This window comes from Phocoena phocoena, chromosome 16 (genome assembly GCF_963924675.1).
Source record: "Phocoena phocoena chromosome 16, mPhoPho1.1, whole genome shotgun sequence".
Classification (NCBI taxonomy): domain Eukaryota; kingdom Metazoa; phylum Chordata; class Mammalia; order Artiodactyla; family Phocoenidae; genus Phocoena; species Phocoena phocoena.
In genome coordinates this window covers 44457236-44472332 of record NC_089234.1, presented here as the reverse complement: position 1 = coordinate 44472332, position 15097 = coordinate 44457236, and the positions used below count along the sequence as shown (strand labels likewise).

General features: G+C 42.5%; 1 pseudogene; it reads right to left on the bottom strand.

Annotated features, from left to right (window-relative positions):
• Positions 1–2199: 2199 nt before the first annotated feature.
• Positions 2200–3175, bottom strand: LOC136136621 (S-adenosylmethionine decarboxylase proenzyme-like; annotated as a pseudogene).
• Positions 3176–15097: the final 11922 nt, after the last annotated feature.

Sequence of the window (15097 nt, the reverse complement as noted above, 5' to 3'; positions counted from 1 at the left end):
AGGATATCTACTAGGATTTTGTTCAAGAAAAAAATTCACTCTGAACATTAGTCCTCAAAATAGGACACTGAGACATTAGGTTAACTAACTACAGAAGTTAATTAGGTTAACTTCTGTGCTAACTACAGAATCAAGCTGATCACATCAATTGAAAGCTTCTTAAGTGAAACTTTCAATCAACAAACATGCTTAAGTCAAAACAGTATTCCAGCCACTTGATTTCAAGCAAAGTAGACTTTTTGTTTAGAAACACTAAAGAAGTGTGGTTCATTTGTAAATACAGAAGGAACAAAACATCACTGCATCAACCCAAAAAGAATCAAAACAACATTTTGAGGACAAGAAGAAATACAAAATTTAGTCAACTTTGCTGCTCTCTTGGCTGCTCAAATGCCACAATATCTGCAAACATAGCTAAAAGATGCTAACTCTTGAAAGCCTATATTTCCAGGCGTTTCTAATTGACTATCGGAATTCTGTATGTTATGTTTTATGAAGAGCATTCTGCTTCCCTGTGTATATATCTGAATAACCTGAACAGCTCTCATTCTAGCAGTCATTCACTTGATCCTATGAAGCCATTGTGAAGGGAACATCACACTGAGAGACACAGATGAAGTCAGAACACTATCATATGCATCACAAAGTCACAGGATTTTAAGTCACAAGGTGAAAAAGACATTGATTCTGCTTTAAACCAAAGTTTACAAGAAACTGTCACTGGAAATTCATGGAAATGGCTGCTAATGTAAAACTTAAAGTGAATGATCCAAGCCGGCTTGACTTACTGAATCCAGTACAACCTTTATGCTAAATCTCCCTGCTAATAAACTCGGTGATAAAAAATAAATAAATAAATCCTTGCATACCACTACTTCACACATTAGTAAAGGCACAGTGCTCATGAGAAGCTAATCTCATATACTGGGAAGCACAGGATGGCAAATGGTTTCTGTACAGTCATGTCAGTACATCTACATCCCAATCTACAACACTCTATGGGTCATACTTGATAATCAACTAATGAAGTTTAGTTTGTCACTATCTTCCAAAAGAGCCCATGCCACTTACAAGGAAGCCAAATTCTCTTAACCTTAAATGAATATTAAGCCCAAGATCTACCCCAGCTTCCCCTATGGGGTATAAGATTAGTATAAATCGGGCTTCCCTGGTGGCGCAGTGGTTGAGAATCTGCCTGCTAATGCAGGGGACACGGGTTTGAGCCCTGGTCTGGGAGGATCCCATATGCCGCGGAGCAACTAGGCCCGTGAGCCACAACTACTGAGCCTGCGGGTCTGGAGCCTGTGCTCCGCAACCAGAGAGGCCGCGATAGTGAGAGGCCCGCGCACCACAATGAAGAGTGGCCCCTGCTTGCCGCAATTAGAGAAAGCCCTCGCACAGAAACAAAGACCCAACACAGCAAAAATAAATTAATTAATTAACAAACTCCTACCCCCAACAGCTAAAAAAAAAAAAAAAAGATTAGTATAAATCCACAGTGTAACTGTGGATTGCTTTATTTGAGGGGTGCAGGGGAGACACCCAGGTAAGAAAAAAATCAATTAAAGGACTAGGAATGTAAGGAGCAATAATGTTAAAATAGTAAAATACAAAAAATGAGTAACTGCAATCATTTTCTTAGGAGGACTTGATTCGTGGAAGAAAAACTAATTGGTATACGAAAAACATCTGTATGAAGTAGAAATTGGTTTCAATAACATTAGTAGAGAATACATTCTAGAAAGTAACAGTAACTAGAATGTACAAATTCTGACCGCAGTTTAATAGAACAATCCCAGATGGTTAGGCTGAGGCCAACACCTAATGAGGACAAAACCTCTGTCTATGGGAAATTTTGGTTGATACCTGGAGAGAGATTACACTGTGCATAAACCAAGCTGAATTGTTTTCACACGTGTTATACAGTTTCACATAGTAAAGGGTTTTTCTATATGCACTTCAGTTTCACAGCAAGAGTGGTACAGAATACCTAAACACACAAGAGAGCATTCATGCAAGATATCTCACTCCTTGGTATAATAACACATACAATCCAAAATGATTACACTGTCATCACATCTAGGGCTTTCTGCAACTACAAGGTAGTGGTTGTAGAAAGCATGGACCTCAGTATCAGCTGCGGGCCCAGCCATCACCTTCTTCTGTATGTTTTCTTTTTGCATTTTTACTTCATTTTTCTTAATTCTGCTGTTATTACCGTTTCTTAGCAAAACTGGTAAAAACAAAATTGTAATCACTGAACACAGCACTCCTCTGGTAATCAAAGCATTTAAAACTTTCAATCTTGTGGGACAAAGAAAGCACTGTTGACAAACAGGGTAATCAAAAATTTTCCTGGCATAAAAACCCACAACTTTCTTAATCAGGTCATTATAAGAGTTCATATGAAGTTTGTTTCAAAACTACCTGAGAAAATTCTGGTTCTGGAGTGGCGTGAATAGCCCAGTAAGTTCCCTATGATTTCATTCCACTCACTGAATACCCACAAGGATTGAACTGTGTGACATCATTGACAGAACCTAGCACGTGTTCTACTCTCATTAATGACATCTTTGCAGTAACACCATCTTTCACGTAAAATTAGTCCATAACTTCTGGGTCAAGCTCACTCATCAGTATTTCCTGGGTTTGATCTAGCTGACTGATTACCCAGCTCTCTGGAAAATCCAGAGTATACCACTATGAACAGTCAGAGTTCATCCGTCCTATACAATATGCTGTTCCACTGGGAAAAATTATATTAAGAAACTATTTCTTCCTGGAAATTCCAGTGTGGGTTCCCTTGGAGAGAAAGCTTCATGAAATTCTTAGGAGAATAAAAGAAGCTTTGAATAGAATTGAAACTGTTGTAATTTCTAGCAAGCTTCAACAGGGGAACCAGTGCTTTCAGCGGAAGGTGGTACCACACATCTTCAAAATGAAACATCTCTTGGAGACAAAAATGTTATTCTCACTGAACACATAAGCTTCCTGCTTGTCAGTTTTTGCCACACTCGTGACTGACCACTAAACATCCTTCAAAAGTATGTCCCACTGGGATCATGGGGTGGTTTGAAGATTCCCCAGATCCTTGGTTTGTGACAGGTTGCTGCCAGGAGAACTAGAAGTCCAGCAGCTTCTTGCTTCCTTCGGAAAAAATATGTGCCGCTTCCATCACCAGGAGATTAGCAAATAATTAACAACCGCAGAAAATCAACTAAATCTCTTCTCCCATTGCTGCCAGTGCCACCAATTACTCCAACTGTGTTACCAAAGTTCAGTCTCCTTTTCTGCTTTAATTTTACATTGACTCTTTTTTAAGGAAAGCATTAATAAAATTTACCCGGCCTTTTTTTTTTTTTTTTTTTGGAGTGCAGAGAGAGACGAAAGTTGATCACGAGTTTGCTGGAAACAGAGGCAGATAAAATTCAGTGTCTCAGAGTCCCCTGTTTGCCATCAGAGGGAGTAGAGACAGCAGCTAGCTAAGTGAACAATCTGTAATAGGGGCGGAGCGGGTGCGCAGCCGTTAGTGCAACCATTAGTGTGCCACCGTTAGCGCGAGACCCATAGGGCAGTGGTTAGAGGTCACGCTCTGCCAACAGTCAGCCTGGCAGTGGTCCTCGCAGCGGCAAGCACAGTGAGAAGCAGGTCACAGCCTTCTCCCTGGGGCCCTCCAGGCCCTCTGGCCTCAGGCCAGCGGGTGAGCTGCGGGCCCAGGGACAGGCTGAGGGCTGTGTCCTGCAGAGCTCCAGAGTCCTCACCAGGGCCGCCCACTGGCTGGGCCCAGACCTTGAAGCAGCCCAGAACCTCTCCCCCATCCCTGGAGGTCTACCTCCAGGACTTAATGGCAGCAGCAGTCTCCATGGGTCACAGTCCATGGAGGCCTCAGCAACTGGACTACATGGACACTGCCATTAGAGTAATAGTTTCAGTCTCTCCATTCAAGTTGCAAAAATTGGTCCAGCTTAGATCAGTTGTCTACCGCTAGGAGGTGGCCAGAGGTCAGGGTTAAGTTGCAAAGACACTGCACATCATTACCTCAGATCCACCTCTGTAGTTGGGCAATTGTTCTCAAAAAAGGGCAATTGTTGTGAGCTGGGAATTAACCTGATTGGTGTTTGCTACAATATGTATTTCTATTGCTCCTATACAAATGATTCTCTCTAGTTTAAATGAAAAGCCTGAGGGCTGGTCCTGGGGCCTGGCTCCCTCAGTGATGATAGGTGGGCAGGGTCTGGGGACCTGGCCCTGAGGGTGCCTCCAGCTGAGATCTGCCTCTTCAGCCAGACCTGGGCACTGGCAGGAGGACCCAGACTGGGTGCTGGATGAACGCTCCCAGGCAGGGTAACCGGACGTGCAGGGACCCCTTCCTCTTAGCCAGGGCCTGCACCTCAGAGGATGAAAGTTGAGCCTTGGGACCTTGCCCTTTCTTGTCAGAACAGAGAATAACATTTGTTTTGATGGAGGTTTACAGGAACATCATGACCTGACCATGACCTGACCTCAAGAACAGAGGATCTGACACCAAGAAGTCTGCAACAACTGACCACGCCCCTCCTTCACCTTTCCTATAAAAGGGCTTTGATGAAAGCTTTCGAGGAGTTCAGGGTTTTTAAGGCATGAGCCACCCGTCTCCTTGCATGGTCCTGCAATAAACATTTCTCTGCTCCAAACTCCAAAGTTTTGGTATTGTTTGGCCTCACTGTGCGTCGGGCACACAGACTTGCACTCAATAACACATCCAAGGTCACACAGAGATTTTGTACTGGGCCTAGAACAAGGGTCTTCTCATTCCCAGTTCATCCTCCCTCACCACCAGAGCATAAAGCAGCCCTATTCCTGAAGGTAATACCCTTTCAAACACCAACAGTATACAACTGAACATGGCCTGGTGAAACCTTATACCTTGTTCACACTCACCCATGCAGAGTGGATGGAAAGCAACAGGATACCTGCTCCTGTCTGACTGTGACGTTGGACAATCAGACAATCGGAATCCTTACCTGTGAGGAGTAGACCTCCTTTCTGACCTCAAAGAGATCTTCATTTTCTGAGACTTTCTTCCCCATGTCCCATCCATAGTCATTCCCTCTCCTTTTTATTCCCAAAATGAGCATCTCCAAAATAAAGGAAGGAGTCAGTGCACAGGGTTGTGTGTGTTGAGATGGATCACGAATGGTAGAGAGTAAATGGTGTGAGGAAGGAGAATCAGGCAGACCTCAGAGGTTACCCTCCTTCCCCTGGGCAGACAGACTGGCCAGGATGGCAGCGCACTGGGGGTCCCAAGTGCGCCCTGGAGCAGAGGGGAACGACGCGGGGATCTCCCAATGCCTTCCTTTTGCTCTTCAGTCTCCCCACCCTACATGTCCACATCTCAAAACTCAGCAGTCCCTAGCACAGCGTAGGCTCTTCACTACAGGTTGTGCTTGGCCTTTCCCCAGAGCTGTAGGATACAGACGCCCTGATGCCTCCCCGGGGTCAGAGTACCTACCGGGCCTGCCTCAGGAATACGAGGTGCTGCTGTGAAACACACAGTCCTCTACAAATGCAAGGATGTTGTTACAGGATACTGAGGGTTAAGCAATGAAAGGGTAGCCTGTTAGAATATTTTAAAGCGCGCGTACAAACATCCGGGAGGCTGGTGCTTGCAGGGAGGGAACAGCCAGGGCCATGCTTGTGAGGCCTTGACTTTGACCCTTTCTGGAGCCCGCTAGGCCTCGCAGACATCAGAGTGCTCTCCTTCCTCCTTCCTCCCTCCCTGACCAGTCCAGTCATTCTTGGTCCCCTCCCTTCACCCAGGCCATGCGCGGCGCACAAGGCCTCTGCGGGTTGGAAGGGCCTGCTGGGCCTGAGACTTCCAGACTCTGTGGAACAACGCCTGTCCTCCTCAGATGGGCAGGATAGACCCCGACACCACAGGGAAACCAGTATGTGTGTCTCCCGGAAGTGAGGACTTGGTGCCCCCAAACAAGAAGGGTCAGTCAAGATGTCTCTCCTTGCCCAGGTTTTTATGGGCATCTCAGGGCAGAGAAGAGGGCTGGGGGTGTAACGTGTCTCTCTCTGTTTCTCTGATTAGCCTCCTACACTCCCTGATGAGGACTGCGCCACCAGGGAAGTCCCAGATCTATTGTTTTTAAATCAAGTAATCTAGGTTTTTAAAAAATAATTCAAAGTAGACAGAAAAAAATCTTGCATAATCATTTTGTAGTAGTATCCCTGCCAAGCCAGTGGGTAATGACAGCTTCCCAGGGCTCTTATCTGCCCCAAATTACTCTTACCTATCCCAAATTAAAGGAAGTTTCCATTTCAGCAAGTTGGAGCAATTCAGAGAAGAAGCAATGACCTGAGTTTTGGCAAAGAAAATCAGAAGTTGGTCCTTCTTCATTTCTTCTTTTAACCAAGGTTCTCTTCCCCTTTAGATTTTATAAGGGCCACAGACCACTCCAGAGATCCCAAGCCAATCTCCACTTATTTATGGGAGAAAGACAGAATCAACCACATGATGGAGAAAATCTCAAATGTCCCTTACTTCTGTTCAAGTACACATGAAGCTCCTTCAAGGTCCATACACTGTGCCAAACCCAGAGGTTGGGGGATGGGGAGGAGGAAGTCAGATATGGATAGCAACAAGGTCTTCCTTCTAAGAGCTCAGCAGTCCAGTGAGAAAGCAAGCACAAGATACAAGGTCCAGGACTTCCCTGGCGGCACAGTGGTTAAGAATCCACCTGCCAATGCAGGGGACATGGGTTCGAGCCCTGGTCTGGGAAGATTCCACATGCCGCGGAGCAACAAAGCCTGTGTGCCACAACTATTGAGCCTGCGCTCTAGAGCCCATGAGCCACAACTACTGAGCCCGCGTGCCACAACTACTGAAGCCCATGCACCTAGAGCCCATGCTACTTAACAAGAGAAGCCACTGCAATGAGAAGCCTGTGCACCACAATGAAGAGTAACCCCCACTCAATGCAACTAGAGAAAAGCCTGAGCGCAGCAGCAAAGACCCAATGCAGCCAAAAATTAATTAATTAATTAATTAATTAATTAATTTAAAAAGAAAAAGATACAAGGTCCACTGGGATATGGACAAAAAATTATGGGCATCTATGGGGGGGTGACTGGTAAGATCTGGAAAAGCTGTTCGGGGAGGTGGGATTAGAGCTGAGCCACTCAGCAGTGAGATGGTAGACTGGGGAAAAACATTTGCATGGAAGTAAAACAGGAGAATAAACCAATGCAGTAGAAATGTGGGGTGTAGAAATATTGAAATGCCCATAACTCAGGAAGAAATGGTTTCCAACCAGCATCACTGACCGTCACCCCATCCTTAGGTCTGGGGCATCTAGAAAGAACACCAAATTTACCAGCAACTATGATCCTTCTAGACTCTGCTTACTGCACTGCTGATCTGAAAGTACCTGCTAGCTTCATCTGACCACTTAAAAAGCAATTTTCAGGCCCATGTCAGTGGCTCAATGGGGATATTGCAATACAGACTGCTTCTTCCTGAAGTCAGAGCAAGTTCGGCGCCAAGTAATGAATTGCAAAGGGAAGGTGCACTGATGCAGACAGAGATGCCTAAACAAAGGTACCTGCTAGAGGCTCTCCAGGTCTTCCATGGGTGTTTCTGGAAGGCTGCAGGTTTGCCGTGGGGCTCTTGCACCCAGAACTGCTCTTGATAAGAGTTTTCTCCCTATGAGGAAAACATGATAAAAGACTACTGTAATTCCTATTTTTAAGTAAAGCGAACATATTAAAATAAGTTCTCACATTATTTATGATAAAGTAGAATTGGTGAAACAGAAATTCATGAGCTATATGAGTAAGAAAGTTTACTGATTGTAATTTTGTCCCACCCAAAGTTTTCTCTTATTTTCAAGTAGTGGGCAATTTCTCTAGTGATTTCCAAAATGCTATCTCAGTTAGCTAAGTTTTGTTCAGTATAGCAACATTTTAATGTTGTATTCTTCATTTTTTATATTTTTAATTCTTAAGGTATATTTTTAAATTTTTACATGTATTGCTAAATAAACTGTGTATTTAAGAATAATTTATACTGGGGCTTCCCTGGTGGCTCAGTGCTTAAGAACCCGCCTGCCAATGCAGAGGACATGGATTCAAGCCGTGGTCCAGGAAGATCCAACATGTCACAGAGCAACTAAGACCATGTGCCACAACTACTGAGCCTACGCTCTAAAGCCCATGAGCTACAACTACTGAGCCCATATGCCACAACTACTGAAGCCCAAGCGCCTAGAGCCCATGCTCCACAACGAGAAGCCACCGCAATAAGAAGCCTGCAAACCGCAACAAAGAGTAGCCCCCACTCAATACAACTAGAAAAAAGGCCGTGCGCAGCAATGAAGACCCAATGCAGCCAAAACTAAATTAATTCATTTAAAAAATAATAATTTATATCAGTAACTAGGGTGATGATTAGTTGGAGGAAGAACATCTACTAGTGCTGTATTCATGACTATCAGTGTTTGAACAACTAACTTTAATGTCTTATGTTATTAGGTTAGATGGTTAATTTTACAAGAAACACAATGTATAAAACACATCATTGCACAAAAACAAAGGATCATGAGAGATTACTACAAGCAACTATATGCCAATAAAATGGACAACCTGGAAGAAATGGACAAACTCTTAGAAATGCACAACCTTCTGAGACTGAACCAGGAAGAAACAGAAAATATGAACAGACCAATCACAAGCACTGAAATTGAAACTGTGATTAAAAATCTTCCAACAAACAAAAGCCCAGGACCAGATGGATTCACACATGAATTCCATCAAACATTTGGAGAAGAGCTAACACCTATCCCTCTCAAACTCTTCCTACATATAGCAGAGGGAGGAACACTCCCAAACACATTCTACGAGGCCACCATCACCCTGATACCAAAACCAGACAAAGATGTTACAAAGAAAGAAAACTACAGACCAACATCACTGATGAACATACATGCAAAAATCCTCAACAAAATACTAGTAAACAGAATCCAACAGCACATTAAAAGGATCATACACCATGATCAAGTGGGGTTTATCCCAGGAATGCAAGGATTCTTCAATATATGCAAATCAATCAATGTGATACACCATATTAACAAACTGAAGGAGAAAAAGCATATGATCATCTCAATAGATGCAGAAAAGCTTTCGACAAACTTCAACACCCATTTATGATAAAAACCCTTCAGAAAGTAGGCATAAAGGGAACTTACCTCAATATAATAAAGGCCATATATGACAAACCCACAGACAAAATTGTCATCAATGGTGAAAAACTGAAACCATTTCTGCTAAGATCAGGATCAAGACAAGGTTGTCCACTCTCACCACTATCATTCAACATAATTTTGGAAGTTTTAGCCACAGCAATCAGAGAAGAAAAAGAAATAAAAGGAATGCAAATCGGAAAAGAAGAAGTAAAGCTGTCACTGTTTGCAGATGACATGATACAATACATAGAGAATCCTAAAGATGCTACCAGAAAACTACTAGAGCTAATCAATGAATTTGGTAAAGTAGCAAGATACAAAATTAATGCACAGAAATCTCTTGCATTCCTATACACTAATGATGAAAAATCTGAAAGTGATATCAAGAAAACACTCTCATTTACCATTGCAACAAAAAGAATGAAATACCTAGGAATAAACCTACCTAAGGAGACAAAAGACCTGTATGCAGAAAATTATAAGGCACTGATGAAAGAAATTAAAGATGATACAAATAGATGGAGAGATATATCATGTACTTGGATTGGAAGAATAAACATTGTGAAAATGACTATACTACCCAAAGCAATCTACAGTTTCAACGCAATCCCTATCAAACTACCACGGGCACTTTTCACAGAACTAGAACAAAAAATTTACAGTTTGCATGGAAACACAAAAGACACCAAATAGCCAAAGCAATCTTGAGAAGGAAAAAAGGAGCTGGAGGAATCAGGCTCCCGGACTTCAGACTATACTACAAAGCTACAGTCATCAAGACAGTATGGTACTGGCACAAAAAACAGAAATATAGATCAATGGAACAGGATAGAAAGCCCAGAGATAAACCCACTCACATATGGTCACCTTATCTTTGATAAAGGAGGCAAGAATATACAATGGAGAAAAGACAGCTTCTTCAATAAGTGGTGCTGGGAAAACTGGACAGCTACATGTAAAAGGATGAGATTAGAACATTCCCTAACACCACACACAAAAATAAACTCAAAATGGAGTAAAGACCTAAATGTAAGGCCAGACACTATCAAACTTTTAGAGGAAAACAGGCAGAACACTCTATGACATAAATCAGAGCAAGATCCTTTTTGACCCAGCTCCTAAAGAAATGGAAATAAAAACAAAAATAAACAAATGGGACCTAATGAAACTTAAAAGCTTTTGTACAGCAAAAGAAACCATAAACAAGACCAAAAGACAACCCTCAGAATGGGAGAAAATATTTGCAAATGAAGCAACTGACAAAGGATTAATCTCCAAAATTTACAAGCAGCTCATGCAGCTCAATATCAAAAAAAAAACCCAATCCAAAAATGAGCAGAAGACCTAAATAGACATTTCTCCAAAGAAGATATACAGATTGCCCACAAACACATGAAAGAACACTCAATATCATTAATCATTAGAGAAATGCAAATCAAAACTACAATGCGATATCATCTCACACTGGTCAGAATGGCCATCATCAAAAAATCTACAAACAATAAATACTGGAGAGGGTGTGGAGAAAAGGGAACCCTCTTGCACTGTTGGTGGTAATGGAAATTGATACAGCCACTATGGAGAACAGTATGGAAGTTCCTTAAAAAACTAAAAATAGAACTACCATACAACCCAGCAAACCCACTACTGGGCATATACCCTGAGAAAAACCATAATTCAAAAAGAGTCATGTACCACAATGTTCACTGCAGCTCCATTTACAATAGCCAGGACATGGAAGCAACCTAAGTGTCCATTGACAGATGAACGGATAAAGAAGATGTGGCACATATATACAATGGAATATTACTGGCCATAAAAGGAAACAAAATTGAGTTAATTGTAGTGAGGTGGATGGACCTAGAGTCTGTCATATAGAGTGAAGTCAGAAAGAGAAAAACAAATACTGTATGCTAACACATATATGTGCAATCTAAAAAAAAAAAAAAAAAAAATGGTCATGAAGAACCTAGGGACAAGACGGGAATAAAGACACAGACCTACTAGAGAATGGACTTGAGGATATGGGGAGGGGGAAGGGTAAGCTGGGACAAAGTGAGAGAGTGGCATGGACATATATACACTACCAAATGTAAAATAGATAGCTAGTGGGAAGCAGTCGCATATCACAGGGAGATCAGCTCAGTGCTTTGTGACCAGCTAGGAGGGTGGGAGGGAGGGAGACTCAAGAGGGAAGAGATATGGGGATATATGTATATGTATAGCTGATCCACTTTGTTATAAAGCAGAAACTAACACACCATTGTAAAGCAATTATACTCCAATAAAAATGTTAAAATAAAAAAGAAGTTGGGGGACTTCCCTGGTGGCACAGTGGTTAAGAATCTGCCTGCCAATGCAGGGAACAAGGGTTCGAGCCCTGGTCCGGGAAGATCCCACGTGCTGCGCAGCAATTAAGCCCGTGCACCACAACTACTGAGCCTGCGCTCTAGAGCCTGTGAGCCACAACTACTAAGCCCACGTGCCACAACTACTGAAGCCCACGTGCCTAGAGCCCATGCTCCACAACAAGAGAAGCCATCACAATGGGAAGCCCACGCACTGCAGCGAAGAGTAGTCCCTGCTCACAGCAACTAGAGAAAGCCCATGCGCAGCAATGAAGACCCAACGCAGACAAAAATAAAAATAAATTTAAAAATTTATTAAAAACACCAAAAATTCATCATTCTCCAAAGTGGATCTTTTTTATAATATTTATTCTTTTATTTATTCATTCATTCATTCATTTTGGCTGCGCCGGGTCTTAGTTGCAGTACACGTGATCTTCACTGCAGCATACGGACTCTTAGTTGCGGCATGCGGGATCTAGTTCCCTGACCAAGAATCAAACCTGGGTCCCTGCATTGGGAGCGTGCAGTCCTATCCACGGGACCACCAGGGAAGTTCCCAAAGTGGATCTTATATGTAGGCCTTTGATAATATTTAATTCTCCCTCAGTGTTATAGTAGAAAAATTGTTCTTAATTAATTATAGAAAATTACATACCATTTAGCTACCTGAAGGGAAATGAGGACATTTCAACAATTTTTGTAAATATTTTCCAAATGCTCAGAATCATGATACTATATAAATAAGTCATTTATGGTACATACTAATAAAAACCGTTTATTTGCATCATGTAGGATTGAGTTTGTCTGCAAATAACAGAAACCCAACAGTGCTGGCTTATTTGTCTGAAGTAACAAGTGATGTGGGGGAAGCAGCCCACAGCTGGTATGGAGGCTCACAGTGTTACAAGGATACAGGTCCCATCAGTAGTCCTGACCCACTAACATTAGCATGAGGTTTCTGTATCAGCTACAGGGTGGCTACTGCACTCCTAGGCACTCTGGCCATATTGCAAGATGGAAGAAGGATGATGGATGATGGGTGGTGAAGGGCAGAGAGCCAAAGGCACAAGACAGCCTTGTCTGATAATCAAGAAAATCTTTTCTTTTGCTTTAAGCTCCACTTGTTTCTATTTAAACAGCCAAAATTGGGTCATATGTCCACCCAGAGCTATCGGGGCATCTGTAGAGTTGAATACTTTTCAGTAGGAATTGACATACCAAGGTTCTACTAGTAAGGAAGCAGAGGAGAATAGAAATATTGGGTAAGCAATTGGCCATTTCTGCCACAATGTCATGGTTTTTATCGTTTCTGTGGTAGAAACTGAAATTGCATGGTACAAGTTACTATCGCTTTCCTCCACTTTGGGTGCACAGGAAGGATACACCCACACTCCCTTGAAGCCAGGCACAGCCACATGCCTACTTGCAGCTCAGGAAGTCTGAGCAGAAGTGACATGTTTAGCACCCAGGCCAAAGCACTGAGCTGCAGTACTTGACTCTAAGGCCTCTCTCCCTGCCGCAAGGACCTCGGAGGTAAGGGTCAAATCGAGAAGGAGTACAGTCAGAGTGGTCACTGTGAGCAGAGCTCTCTGACAACCTGCACTAGATGTGGTACTTGGGCGGTAAGTAAAGCTTTGGTCTTTTAAGTCACTAGGATTTGGGACTGGTCTGTTACCATAAAACCTAGCCTATCCTGACGCACAAACTGATAGCTATTTGTCTTGTGCTCTCAATTAAACATTTTGTTTGTTTAATAAATAGGTGGGAGTACATTAAAATGTAGTGTATGTACATTTAACAAGCCAGTACCATTTCTTTAAATATAAAGGGTTAAAAATTAGATGATCTACCTTTTTTGAACATGATCTACCTTTTTAGAATGTTAGCAGTTTGGATGTGATGATAATCTATAGATACTTGAAGAGGAACACATAGGCTTCGAAGAGTTAAACTGGCTCATTGAAGAGGATGTGGCAAGATTTGACCCCCATTAAGGAAGGTCCTTATGGATGGGGGCAGTTGTCCAAGATAGTGAGGTGGGCCCTTCTCCATCTTAATAAGCTCTAACAAAATGATTTTTCACTGTATATTTTGAAATAATTTAAGGCTTACAAAAGTATTGCAACAATAATACAGAGAATTCCCCCTCAGCTTCACTCATACCACACTCTCCTGCTTTTCTTCTAAAGATCTGGAAACTTCTCTGCTTTCTTGGCACATTCATCCTCCTCTTCTTAAACTTGGAATCTTGGAGCTCCTCAAGGCTACCTGTAGGCCCCTCTTCTTCTCCATCTACACTCTTTCATCAGATGAGCGGTGTGCACCCAAGGCCTGTTACCACATGGCGTGCCAGATGACCTGAGCCAGATTTCCACATTTTGTCTGTACATTCTCTTTAACGTATCCAGTAATATCCAATTGTCCACATGATATTGGCTGTTAAATGTCTCAAATGTACCTCAAACTAAGGTCCCAAACAGAACTTATTATTTTCACACCCTACCCACACCTCATCTTCCTGTCTTCTGGTGTTTCACTGGATTTTACTACAATCCATCAAGCAATGCAAGCCAGAATTATTATAGCCCTATGTGACAACTCTCAATTCATCTGTCATTTCCCACATCAAATATCCCTTTCCTTGGGAAGACGTCCCTGACCCCCCTAACGGACAAATCTAGAACTGTCCATCTCACCTTCACTGTACTTATCACAGTTATGATTTTATAATTATTTGTATGACGACTTAAGTAACATCTGTTCCCTCAACTAGACCATAAGCTTGTTGAGGGAAGGACTTTGGTTCTGTGTAATGTATCCCCACTTCCTAACCCATTGATTCAAACAGTCAGTGCTCAGTTGTGTTTATTGAATGAATATGTGAATGGGAACCTTTCCAACATGTGACTTTGTTCCTCAAAATTCTGGCTTCCCTTCCTCTCTTTGGTGGATCACTTAAGGGAGCGAAGATCAGTTCACTTTCCCCTTGTTGAATCACCACTAAGTATTCTTAAGAGACTTCATAAGGGCAGACAGATGCAACTTCTCCAGTTTAAGCCAAAACTTTTTCTTGTGCTACCAGTATTCCAGAAATTAAGGTCCTCAGACTTGTAAATGACACACAGCACTCATCCTTGTTCAAGCTGACAGTGGGCACAGCAGAGCATGCACACACTTGGAGGAAAAACATCCCAGAAGGAGGGCACAGTAAATGCAAAGGCCCTGAGGCAGGAGCTCACCTGATGTACTGAGAAAGATCAAGGCCATCAGGGTCAGGAGTGGAGTGAATTGGGAGGAAAGTCTTTTACCCTGAGATGAAAAAACCATGTAGGTGTTCAAACAGAGTAGCAGCATGATCCAACTTACACTTTAAAAGAACCTCTATAGTTACTACATGGAGACCAGACTGGTCACCCATGTAGGGGTGGAAGGCAAGAGAAGAATTAGGAAAACCAAGTGCTACTACCTACTGTCCCCCACTTTCTGATCTGCAGTTGGTGGAAGCTGTTCCCTTGAACT